The sequence below is a fragment of the Schistocerca americana genome, chromosome 1 (assembly GCF_021461395.2).
Source record: "Schistocerca americana isolate TAMUIC-IGC-003095 chromosome 1, iqSchAmer2.1, whole genome shotgun sequence".
Lineage (NCBI taxonomy): Eukaryota > Metazoa > Arthropoda > Insecta > Orthoptera > Acrididae > Schistocerca > Schistocerca americana.
The window spans coordinates 707,595,262-707,607,966 of NC_060119.1; positions in this window are offsets into that span (position 1 = coordinate 707,595,262).

Consider the following 12,705-nt stretch of genomic DNA (forward strand, 5'->3'; position numbering starts at 1 on the left):
GTCATTCCAACATAGACTTTTCCTCATGTACATGGTATGCAGTATATTTCTGACACTGCCAATGGCTCTCTTTTCTCCTTTGCTGATCTGAGACACTCTTTGATGTTCTTCATTGGTTTATAAATAGTCTTTACAGCATGTGTTCTCAATATACAGTTGATTCTGCCCATCATTTTGGGAATGTATGGCAGAAAGGCCATATCCAACATTTCTTTGTTTGATGTGTCGCTTTGCTGAGTGTTTCATTCTGTGACACTTCTTATCTAAATGGTGGACTACCCATTTTTCCTCAGAATGATTTTCAGGTGTTGCATCTCACATCTGAGGTGCTGCATCTCACATATTTGTCTTGATCCCACTACAAGCATATTAATCATACCTCTTTTCTGACCTAGGTGGTCATCTGTCCATTTTCTGCAGATATGATTGTGTGTTGGTTCAATACACTCTCTGTTCCCAGGCTTCCACCATCCCTCATGGCCAGCACAGCTAGAAATGGTAGCTGTTGATCCCTTTCTTTCTCCATGGTAAATTTTATGTTGGTGTGGAGACTGTTCAGGTGTCTTAGAAACTCACTGAGGTTTCTTACAATGGCTCTCATGAAAAACATATCATCACAGCCCCACTCCCAGATTCAACCAAACAGCCCTTGTCAAAGATTTACTGTCCTACACCCGAACTCTCTGCTGGAAATATCACTTTGCCACGAAGAAAAATGATCCTAATCCTACTCCTAATGGTCCAACTCCCCAAGACACTATCCAAATTGAACCCTGCCTGGAACAGTTCCGTCCTCCGTCACAGCGGGACCCACCTGCTCTTCCTCAAAATCACCCTCTCCAAACTTTCCAGGAATTTCTGACTTCCAGCCTTGCCTCTCAATCCTTCTTAAAAAAACCTTAATCCTACTCCCAACATCACCACTGCTGAAGCCCAGGCTATCCGTGATCTGAAGGCTGACTGATCCATCGTCATTCCCCCGGCGGACAAGGGTTCCACAACCGTGGTACTTGATCGTCGGGAGTATGTGGCTGAGGGACTGCGTCAGCTTTCAGATAACACTACATACAAAGTTTGCCAAGGTAATCCCATTCCTGATGTCCAGGCGGAGCTTCAAGGAATCCTCAGAACCTTAGGCCCCCTACAAAACCTTTCACCTGACTCCGTCAACCTCCTGACCCCACCTACACACCGCACACCTACCTTCTACCTTCTTCCTAAAATTCACAAACCCAATCATCCCAGCTGTCCCATTGTAGCCGGCTACCAAGCCCCCACAGAACGTATCTCTGCCTACGTAGATCAACACCTTCAACCCATCACAAGCAGTCTCCCATCCTTCATCAAAGACATCAACCACTTTCTCGAACGCCTGGAATCCCTACCCAGTCTGTTACCCCCAGAAACCATCCTTGTAACCATTGATGCCACTTCCTTATACACAAATATTCCGCACGTCCAGGGCCTCGCTGCAATGGAGCACTTCCTTTCACGCCGATCACCTGCCACCCTACCAAAAACCTCTTTCCTCATTACCTTAGCCAGCTTCATCCTGACCCACAACTTCTTCACTTTGGAAGGCCAGACATACCAACAATTAAAGGGAACAGCCATGGGCACCAGGATGGCCCCCTCGTACGTCAGGCTATTCATGGGTTGCTTAGAGGAAGCCTTCTTGGTTACCCAGGCCTGCCAACCCAAAGTTTGGTACAGATTTATTGATGACATCTTCATGATCTGGACTCACAGTGAAGAAGAACTCCAGAATTTCCTCTCCAACCTCAACTCCTTTGGTTCCATCAGATTCACCTGGTCCTACTCCAAATCCCATGCCACTTTCCTTGACGCTGACCTCCACCTGTTCAATGGCCAGCTTCACACGTCCATCCACATCAAACCCACCAACAAGCAACAGTACCTCCATTATGACAGCTGCCACCCATTCCACATCAAACGGTCCCTTCCCTACAGCCTAGGTCTTCGTGGCAAATGAATCTGCTCCAGTCCGGAATCCCTGAACCATTACACCAACAACCTGAAAACAGCTTTCACATCCCGCAACTACCCTCCCGACCTGGTACAGAAGCAAATAACCAGAGCCACTTCCTCATCTCCTCAAACCCAGAACCTCGCACAGAAGAACCCCAAAAGTGCCCCACTTGTGACAGGATACTTTCCGGGACTGGATCAGACTCTGAATGTGGCTCTCCAGCAGGGATACGACTTCCTCAAATCCTGGCCTGAAATGAGATCCATCCTTCATGAAATCCTCCCCACTCCACCAAGAGTGTCTTTACGCCCCCGATGTAAAACCTGTCCCATGCACCCTCCCACCACCACCTACTCCAGTCCTGTAACCCGGAAGGTGTACACGATCAAAGGCAGAGCCACGTGTGAAAGCACCCACGTGATTTACCAACTGACCTGCCTACACTGTGAAGCTTTCTATGTGGGAATGACCAGCAACAAACTGTCCATTCGCATGAATGGACACAGGCAGACAGTGTTTGTTGGTAATGAGGATCACCCTGTGGCTAAACATGCCTTGGTGCGTGGCCAGCACATCTTGGCACAGTGTTACACCATCCGGGTTATCTGGATACTTCCCACGAACATGAACCTGTCAGAACTCCGGAGATGGGAACTTGCCCTTCAGTATATCCTCTCTTCTCGTTATCCACCATACCTCAATCTCCGCTAATTTCAATTTGCCACCGCTAATACCTCACCTGTCTTTCAACAACATCTTTGCCTCTTAACTTCCGCCCGACTGACATCTCTGCCCAAACTCTTTGCCTTTACAAATGTCTGCTTGTGTCTGTGTATGTGGGGATGGATATGCGTGTGTGTGTGTGTGTGTGTGTGTGTGTGTGTGTGTGTGTGTGTGTGTGTGTGTGCGAGTGTATACCTGTCCCTTATTTTCCCCTAAGGTGAATCTTTCCGCTCCCGGGATTGGAATGACTCCTTACCCTCTCCCTTAAAACCCACATCCTTTCGTCTTTCCCTCTCCTTCCGTCTTCTTTCCTGATGAGGCAACAGTTTGTTGTGAAAGCTTGAATTTTGTGTGTATGTTTGTGTTTGTTTGTGTGTCTATCGACCTGCCAGCACTTTCGTTTGGTAAGCCACATCATCTGTGTTTTTAGATATATTTTTCCCACGTGGAATGTTTCCCTCTATTATATTCAATCATTAATTTGAACCCAACAATTACGTTTGTTATTGTCACTGTTACATTTCGAAATCTTTCCTGTCATCTTATTTTCTCTTTCTTTTTTTGCAAGTATTTTCAGTTTGTATTCACCTTCTCCTCTTTACCGAATCTACCATACAATTTTATCCCACCTATATATATATACTCAATAATACGTAACCCACTTCCAAACCATAACCAAAAAAAAATTTTTTTTCTGCTTTCAGCAATACTGCTGCTACAAAATCCACCGTTTCCAGTTCACAAACAGTTCCTTTCCGCTATTAAACAGTCATTTTGGCCAGTTCCAATAACTTATGGTTTTTTCCATTTCCGATTTTCCCACGTCACTGATCTTTTTTAGCCGCTTCCCACTGGTTTTAACGTCATTATTTCTTCGTCAGACAATTGTTAAAGGCGCTGCAGTCTGGAACCGCAAGACCGCTACGGTCGCAGGTTCAATTCTGCCTCGGACATGGATGTTTGTGATGTCCTTAGGTTAGTTAGGTTTAACTAGTTCTAAGTTCTGTGGGACTAATGACCTCAGCAGTTGAGTCCCATAGTGCTCAGAGCCATTTGAACCATTTTTTTGACAATTGTTAGCCTGATTTTGACAATCTGCCACCACAAAACCATTACATTTACATGCAGTTTTTTCTAAATTTTCCCGAATTGCTCCACCCTTAAACGTGTTTTGGCGGCAACACAACCACATAACCTTTGTACACGTTGTTGTCTACCAACCCAAGTTCACCACAGGATCAACATAGCCCAGCTATAACCAACACCTTTTCGCCTTTTTTCACACCAGATCTCCAGTTGCTTTCTAGTTCACCTAATCTCTCGCCATATATTTTTATTTTCATTTTCATTTCAGCCTCATGTTTCACTTTCCACCTTCTTATAACATGTCACCCTCACAACATCCCCACAATGACCCCATTATGTTTTATTTACATTCCCTCCGCAAACATGCCTTCGCCCTAGCCAGATTACACTCCCATATCTTATTTTCCCAGGCTTGTCTGTCATTTGGCATTACCCCCAAAGACCTCACACTTTAAGTTCCCATCTCTGGCTGTAATCCTTCTTTCCATCAGTCCCTATACCAGTTCCAAACTGAACAATCCATTGCCCTCACCCACCTAATCCTTCACCTACACATCAACTCAGCCAATGAACACACCCGTCAACTCCTATCCTTAATAAAAGTCCTCAATCATTCCTCTTCCACATCCACACCGGCTGTTCAGAGCATCCTCCTACAGGCCAACCGCAAATTAGAACAGCATGCCACCCTTCACCTCAAAAAACTATACAATCTCCTGGTTCCCCACCTCCGGAAAGGCAACTCACTCACCCTTCACAACCTTTCCAGCAAACCTCAACCTCCTCTCATTGCACACAGACCCAGTATCTCCCATCTACTCAATCTCCCACTTCCAGCTCCACTCCCCCCAAAACCTCAAAATTCCAATCAACCCAATCTGGAACCACAACACCCTAATTCAGTAGTTAACCTTTCCTCCAAACCTCGCTCCCAATCCGAAACCTCTGTAGTATCCAAAGGCCTCACCTTCAGCCCCACTCCCAGATTCAACCAAACAGCCCTTGTCAAAGATTTACTGCCCTACACCCGTACTCTCTGCTGGAAATATCACTTTGCCACAAAGAAAAATGATCCTAATCCTACTCCTAATGGTCCAACTCCCCAAGACACTATCCAAATTGAACCCTGCCTGGAACAGTTCCGTCCTCCGTCACAGCGGGACCCACCTCCTCTTCCTCAAAATCATTCTCTCCAAACTTTCCAGGAATTTCTGACTTCCAGCCTTGCCTCTCAACCCTTCTTAAAAAACCTTAATCCTACTCCCAACATCACCACTGCTGAAGCCCAGGCTATCCGTGATCTGAAGGCTGACCGATCCATCGTCATTCTTCCGACGGACAAGGGTTCCACAACCGTGGTACTTGATCGTCGGGAGTATGTGGCTGAGGGACTGCGTCAGCTTTCAGATAACACTACATACAAAGTTTGCCAAGGTAATCCCATTCCTGATGTCCAGGCGGAGCTTCAAGGAATCCTCAGAACCTTAGGGCCCCTACAAAACCTTTCACCTGACTCCATCAACCTCCTGACCCCACCTACACCCCGCACCCCTCCTTCTACCTTCTTCCTAAAATTCACAAACCCAATCATCCCGGGCATCCCATTGTAGCCGGCTACCAAGCCCCCACAGAACGTATCTCTGCCTACATAGATCAACACCTTCAACCCATCACATGCAGTCTCCCATCCTTCATCAAAGACACCAACCACTTTCTCGAACGCCTGGAATCCCTACCCAGTCTGTTACCCCCGGAAACCATCCTTGTAACCATTGATGCCACTTCCTTATACACAAATATTCCGCACGTCCAGGGCCTCACTGCGATGGAGCACTTCCTTTCACGCCGATCACCTGCCACCCTACCAAAAACCTCTTTCCTCATTACCTTAGCCAGCTTCATCCTGACCCACAACTTCTTCACTTTGGAAGGCCAGACATACCAACAATTAAAGGGAACAGCCATGGGCACCAGGATGGCCCCCTCGTATGATAACCTATTCATGGGTCGCTTAGAGGAAGCCTTCTTGGTTACCCAGGCCTGCCAGCCCAAAGTTTGGTACAGATTTATTGATGACATCTTCATGATCTGGACTCACAGTGAAGAAGAACTCCAGAATTTCCTCTCCAACCTCAACTCCTTTGGTTCCATCAGATTCACCTGGTCCTACTCCAAATCCCATGCCACTTTCCTTGACGTTGACCTCCACCTGTTCAATGGCCAGCTTCACACGTCCATCCACGTCAAACCCACCCACAAGCAACAGTACTTCCATTATGACAGCTGCCACCCATTCCACATCAAACGTCCCTTCCCTACAGCCTAGGTCTTCGTGGCAAACGAATCTGCTCCAGTCCGGAATCCCTGAACCATTACACCAACAACCTGAAAACAGTTTTCACATCCCGCAACTACCCTCCCGACCTGGTACAGAAGCAAATAACCAGAGCCACTTCCTCATCTCCTCAAACCCAGAACCTCGCACAGAAGAACCCCAAAAGTGCCCCACTTGTGACAGGATACCTTCCGGGACTGGATCAGACTCTGAATGTGGCTCTCCAGCAGGGATACGACTTCCTCAAATCCTGACCTGAAATGAGATCCATCCTTCATGAAATCCTCCCCACTCCACCAAGAGTGTCTTTACGTCGTCCACCTAACCTGCATAACCTCTTAGTTCATCCCTACGAAATCCCCAAACCACCTTCCCTACCCTCTGGCACCTACCCTTGTAACTGCCCCCGATGTAAAACCTGTCCCATGCACCCTCCCACCACCACCTACTCCAGTCCTGTAACGCGGAAGGTGTACATGATCAAAGGCAGAGCCACGTGTGAAAGCACCCACGTGATTTACCAACTGACCTGCCTACACTGTGAAGCTTTCTATGTGGGAATGACCAGCAACAAACTGTCCATTCGCATGAACGAACACAGGCAGACAGTGTTTGTTGGTAATGAGGATCACCCTGTGGCTAAACATGCCTTGGTGCATGGCCAGCACATCTTGGCACAGTGTTACACCATCCGGGTTATCTGGATACTTCCCCCGAACATTAACCTGTCAGAACTCCGGAGATGGGAACTTGCCCTTCAGTATATCCTCTCTTCTCGTTATCCGCCAGGCCTCAATCTCCGCTAATTTCAATTTGCCGCCGCTCATACCTCACCTGACTTTCAACAACATCTTTGCCTCTTAACTTCCGCCCGACTGACATCTCTGCCCAATCTCTTTGCCTTTACAAATGTCTGCTTGAGTCTGTGTATGTGGGGATGGATATGTGTGTGTGTGTGTGTGCGAGTGTATACCTGTCCCTTTTTTCCCCCTAAGGTAAGTCTTTCCGCTCCCGGGATTGGAATGACTCCTTACCCTCTCCCTTAAAACCCACATCCTTTCGTCTTTCCCTCTCCTTCCGTCTTCTTTCCTGATGAGGCAACAGTTTGTTGCGAAAGCTTGAATGTTGTGTGTGTTTTTGTGTTTGTTTGTGTGTCTATCGACGTGCCAGCACTTTCGTTCGGTAGGTCACATCATCTGTGTTTTTAGATCTATTTTTCCCAAGTGGAATGTTTCCCTCTATTATATTCAATCATTAATTTGAACCCAACAATTACGTTTGTTATTATCACTGTTACATTTCGAAATCTTTCCTGTCATCTTATTTTCTCTTTCTTTTTTGCAAGTAGTTTCACTTTGTATTCACCTTCTCCTCTTTACCGAGTCTACCATATGATTTTATTCCACCTATGTATAAACTCAATAATATGTAACCCAGTTCCAAACCATAACAAAAAAAAATTTTTTTTCGGCTTTCAGCAATACTGCTGCTACAAAATCCACCGTTTCCAGTTCACAAACAGTTCCTTTCCGCTATTAAACAGTCATTTTGGCCAGTCCAATAACTTATGGTTTTTTTCCATTTCCGATTTTCCCACGTCACTAATCTTTTTTAGCCGCTTCCCACAGTTTTTAATGTCATTATTTCTTCGTCAGACAATTGTTATTCTGATTTTGACAATCTGCCACCACAAAACCAGTTTTTTCTAAATTTTCTGGAATTGCTCCACCCTTTAACGTGTTTTGGCGGCAACACAACCACATAACCTTTGTACACGTTGTTGTCTACCAACCCAAGTTCACCACAGGATCAACATAGCCCAGCTATAACCAACAACTTTTCGCCTTTTTTCACACCAGATCTCCAGTTGCTTTCTAGTTCACCTAATCTCTCGCCATATATTTTTATTTCCATTTTCATTTCAGCCTCATGTTTCACTTTCCACCTTCTAATAACATGTCACCCTCACAACATCCCCACAACGACCCCATTAAGTTTTGTTTACATTCCCTCTGCAAACATGCCTTCGCCCTAGCCAGATTACACTCCCATATCTTATTTTCCCAGGCTTGTCTGTCATTTGGCATTACCCCCAAAGACCTCAAACTTTAAGTTCCCATCTGTGGCTGTAATCCTTCTTTCCATCAGTTTCTATACCAGTTCCAAACTGAACAATCCATTGCCCTCACCCACCTAATCCTTCACCTACACATCAACTCAGCCAATGAACACACCCGTCAACTCCTATCCTTAATAAAAGTCCTCAATCATTCCTCTTCCACATCCACACCGGCTGTTCAGAGCATCCTCCTACAGGCCAACCGCAAATTAGAACAGCATGCCACCCTTCACCTCAAAAAACTATACAATCTCCTGGTTTCCCACCTCCGGAAAGACAACTCATTCACCCTTCACAACCTTTCCAGCAAACCTCAACCTCCTCTCATTGCACACAGACCCAGTATCTCCCATCTACTCAATCATCCACTTCCAGCTCCACTCCCCCCAAAACCTCAAAATTCCAATCAACCCAATCTGGAACCACAACACCCTAATTCAGTAGTTAACCTTTCCTCCAAACCTCTCTCCCAATCCGAAACCTCTGTACTATCCAAGGGCCTCACCTTCAGCCCCACTCCCAGATTCAACCAAACAGCCCTTGTCATAGATTTACTGCACTACACCCGAACTCTCTGCTGGAAATATCACTTTGCCACGAAGAAAAATGATCCTAATCCTACTCCTAATGGTCCAACTCCCCAAGGCACTATCCAAATTGAACCCTGCCTGGAACAGTTCCATCCTCCGTCACAGCGGGACCCACCTCCTCTTCCTCAAAATCACCCTCTCCAAACTTTCCAGGAATTTCTGACTTCCAGCCTTGCCTCTCAATCCTCCTTAAAAAAACCTTAATCGTACTCCCAACATCACCACTGCTGAAGCCCAGGCTATCCGTGATCTGAAGGCTGACCGATCCATCGTCATTCTTCCGGCGGACAAGGGTTCCACAACCATGGTACTTGATCGTCGGGAGTATGTGGCTGAGGGACTGCGTCAGCTTTCAGATAACACTACATACAAAGTTTGCCAAGGTAATCCCATTCCTGATGTCCAGGCGGAGCTTCAAGGAATCCTCAGAACCTTAGGCCCCCTACAAAACCTTTCACCTGACTCCATCAACCTCCTGACCCCACCTACACCCCGCACCCCTCCTTCTACCTTCTTCCTAAAATTCACAAACCCAATCATCCCGGGCATCCCATTGTAGCCGGCTACCAAGCCCCCACAGAACGTATCTCTGCCTACATAGATCAACACCTTCAACCCATCACATGCAGTCTCCCATCCTTCATCAAAGACACCAACCACTTTCTCGAATGCCTGGAATCCCTACCCAGTCTGTTACCCCCAGAAACCATCCTTGTAACCATTGATGCCACTTCCTTATACACAAATATTCCGCACGTCCAGGGCCTCGCTGCAATGGAGCACTTCCTTTCATGCCGATCACCTGCCACCCTACCAAAAACCTCTTTCCTCATTACCTTAGCCAGCTTCATCCTGACCCACAACTTCTTCACTTTGGAAGGCCAGACATACCAACAATTAAAGGGAACAGCCATGGGCACCAGGATGGCCCCCTCGTATGATAACCTATTCATGGGTCGCTTAGAGGAAGCCTTCTTGGTTACCCAGGCCTGCCAACCCAAAGTTTGGTACAGATTTATTGATGACATCTTCATGATCTGGACTCACAGTGAAGAAGAACTCCAGAATTTCCTCTCGAACCTCAACTCCTTTGGTTCTATCAGATTCACCTGGTCCTACTCCAAATCCCATGCCACTTTCCTTGACGTTGACCTCCACCTGTCCAATGGCCAGCTTCACACGTCCATCCACATCAAACCCACCCACAAGCAACAGTACCTCCATTATGACAGCTGCCACCCATTCCACATCAAACGGTCCCTTCCCTACAGCCTAGGTCTTCGTGGCAAACGAATCTGCTCCAGTCCGGAATCCCTGAACCATTACACCAACAACCTCAAAACAGCTTTCACATCCCGCAACTACCCTCCCGACCTGGTACAGAAGCAAATAACCAGAGCCACTTCCTCATCTCCTCAAACCCAGAACCTCGCACAGAAGAACCCCAAAAATGCCCCACTTGTGACAGGATACCTTCCGGGATTGGATCAGACTCTGAATGTGGCTCTCCAGCAGGGATACGACTTCCTCAAATCCTGGCCTGAAATGAGATCCATCCTTCATGAAATCCTCCCCACTCCACCAAGAGTGTCTTTCCGCCATCCACCTAACCTGCGTAACCTCTTAGTTCATCCCTACGAAATCCCCAAACCACCTTCCCTACCCTCTGGCTCCTACCCTTGTAACCGCCCCCGATGTAAAACCTGTCCCATGCACCCTCCCACCACCACCTACTCCAGTCCTGTAACCCGGAAGGTGTACATGATCAAAGGCAGAGCCACGTGTGAAAGCACCCAGGTGATTTACCAACTGACCTGCCTACACTGTGAAGCTTTCTATGTGGGAATGACCAGCAACAAACTGTCCATTCGCATGAATGGACACAGGCAGACAGTGTTTGTTGGTAATGAGGATCACCCTGTGGCTAAACATGCCTTGGTGCACGGCCAGCACATCTTGGCACAGTGTTACACCATCCGGGTTATCTGGATACTTCCCACGAACATGAACCTGTCAGAACTCCGGAGATGGGAACTTGCTCTTCAGTATATCCTCTCTTCTCGTTATCCGCCAGGCCTCAATCTCCGCTAATTTCAATTTGCCGCCGCTCATACCTCACCTGTCTTTCAACAACATCTTTGCCTCTTAACTTCCGCCCGACTGACATCTCTGCCCAAACTCTTTGTCTTTACAAATGTCTGCTTGTGTCTGTGTATGTGGGGATGGATATGTGTGTGTGTGTGTGTGTGTGCGAGTGTATACCTGTCCCTTCCAATCCTCCCAGGATTGGAATGACTCCTTACCCTCTCCCTTAAAACCCACATCCTTTCATCTTTCCCTCTCCTTCTGTCTTCTTTCCTGATGAGGCAACAGTTTGTTGCGAAAGCTTGAATTTTGTGTGTATGTTTGTGTGTGTATCGACCTGCCAGCACTTTCGTTCGGTAAGTCACATCATCTGTGTTTTTAGATATATCATCAGCATAGCTATACCACACCTTAGGTTTACAGTGTGCCAAATCCAAAGCATTACATATTCCTTGAAGCAGGTGACCACAGGTAGACTAAGCGGACTCTCCATGATGATGCCTTCTAGATGTTTGTAGAAGGTGCCATTTCACATGAAATATCTCATGAGAAGAGATGCATGAAAGAGGTTGGTGATGCCTTACAGATTTAGATTAGATTAGATTACAGAAAAATGAGACCTGTATACTCCAGAGAATCAATGTGTAGCACATTGGTAAACAAAGAAACAACATCAGAGCTGACCACGATGTTGTTTGGTCAAAGTCTTAGTTTCTTCAGCATCTCAATGAAATGTCTATAGAGTCCTTTGTGTATGTGTCAGTCATTCTCATGTATATCTGGAGCAGAAAGGCCAAGTGTTTCACTATCGCATATGTCAGTGAACCAGAAACACTAATGATTAGTCTTAATGGAATTTATTCTTTTGGATCTTTGGTAATCTGTATAGCCTGGGTGGTAGGACTTTATTGTTCACAGGTTCCTCTTTGTGTCCACCGAGAGAGAAGATACCTAGATTAACCAATCTGTATTCCATGTGATCTGTTGCATCAGATCTGAGCTAAGTTTTTGGTATATCATTAGACCTAAGAGGTCCCAGATCTACTACTACAATCTTTGGTCTTCATTACGATGTCACATTTCTGTAATTGGCAAACTGTTGCAATGTACTCTTGTAGGTATTAAGACTCTTGGTAGTTTGTAACTCTTCTTTCTTCAGGTTGCAAACTAGTGGTTTTGCTCAGCACAGCATCCTGGCAGTTTCAGTACATATTTCCTCAGCTCTTTCAGAAGCAGGAGTCCAAATGCCCACTTTGGTATTAGCAATGATATTCTCCATAGGTATAGTTCTCAGGATGATAGCAAGATTCCTTTTTGAAGGACAGACTGTTCCTCTTTGGTCTCCTGTCATTCACTGAGGTTGGATGCTGTGCGTAACATGTAAGGATTTCCTTTGTCCATCTGCTTCCTGCAGCTTGAAGACTTTTCCTTCTGATGCTCAGTGCAGCAGTCACGTTCACTCTCCAACCTCCTGTGAGTCATGCTGTCAATCTTGTCCCAGTCATCTCAGTCCATGCTGTTACATAGTTGATAGAAAATGTCCAAAAGTTCCTCATGTGTTCTTGCCAAATATTTCCATTATGTGTGATTCAGTCATGAAGAAAAGGTTGTTCCATTTTGTCATAGATATGATGTGCTTGGGTGGTGGTGATTAGGCACTTACATTTCAAGAACTTTAATGTGGCCCCTTCATCATGGCACCATTACAGAAATGCAAGAGAGGGCATCAGTCAAGTTTTCTCCTTCTGTCATTGGTCAAAGCATGTATGTTGTTGGT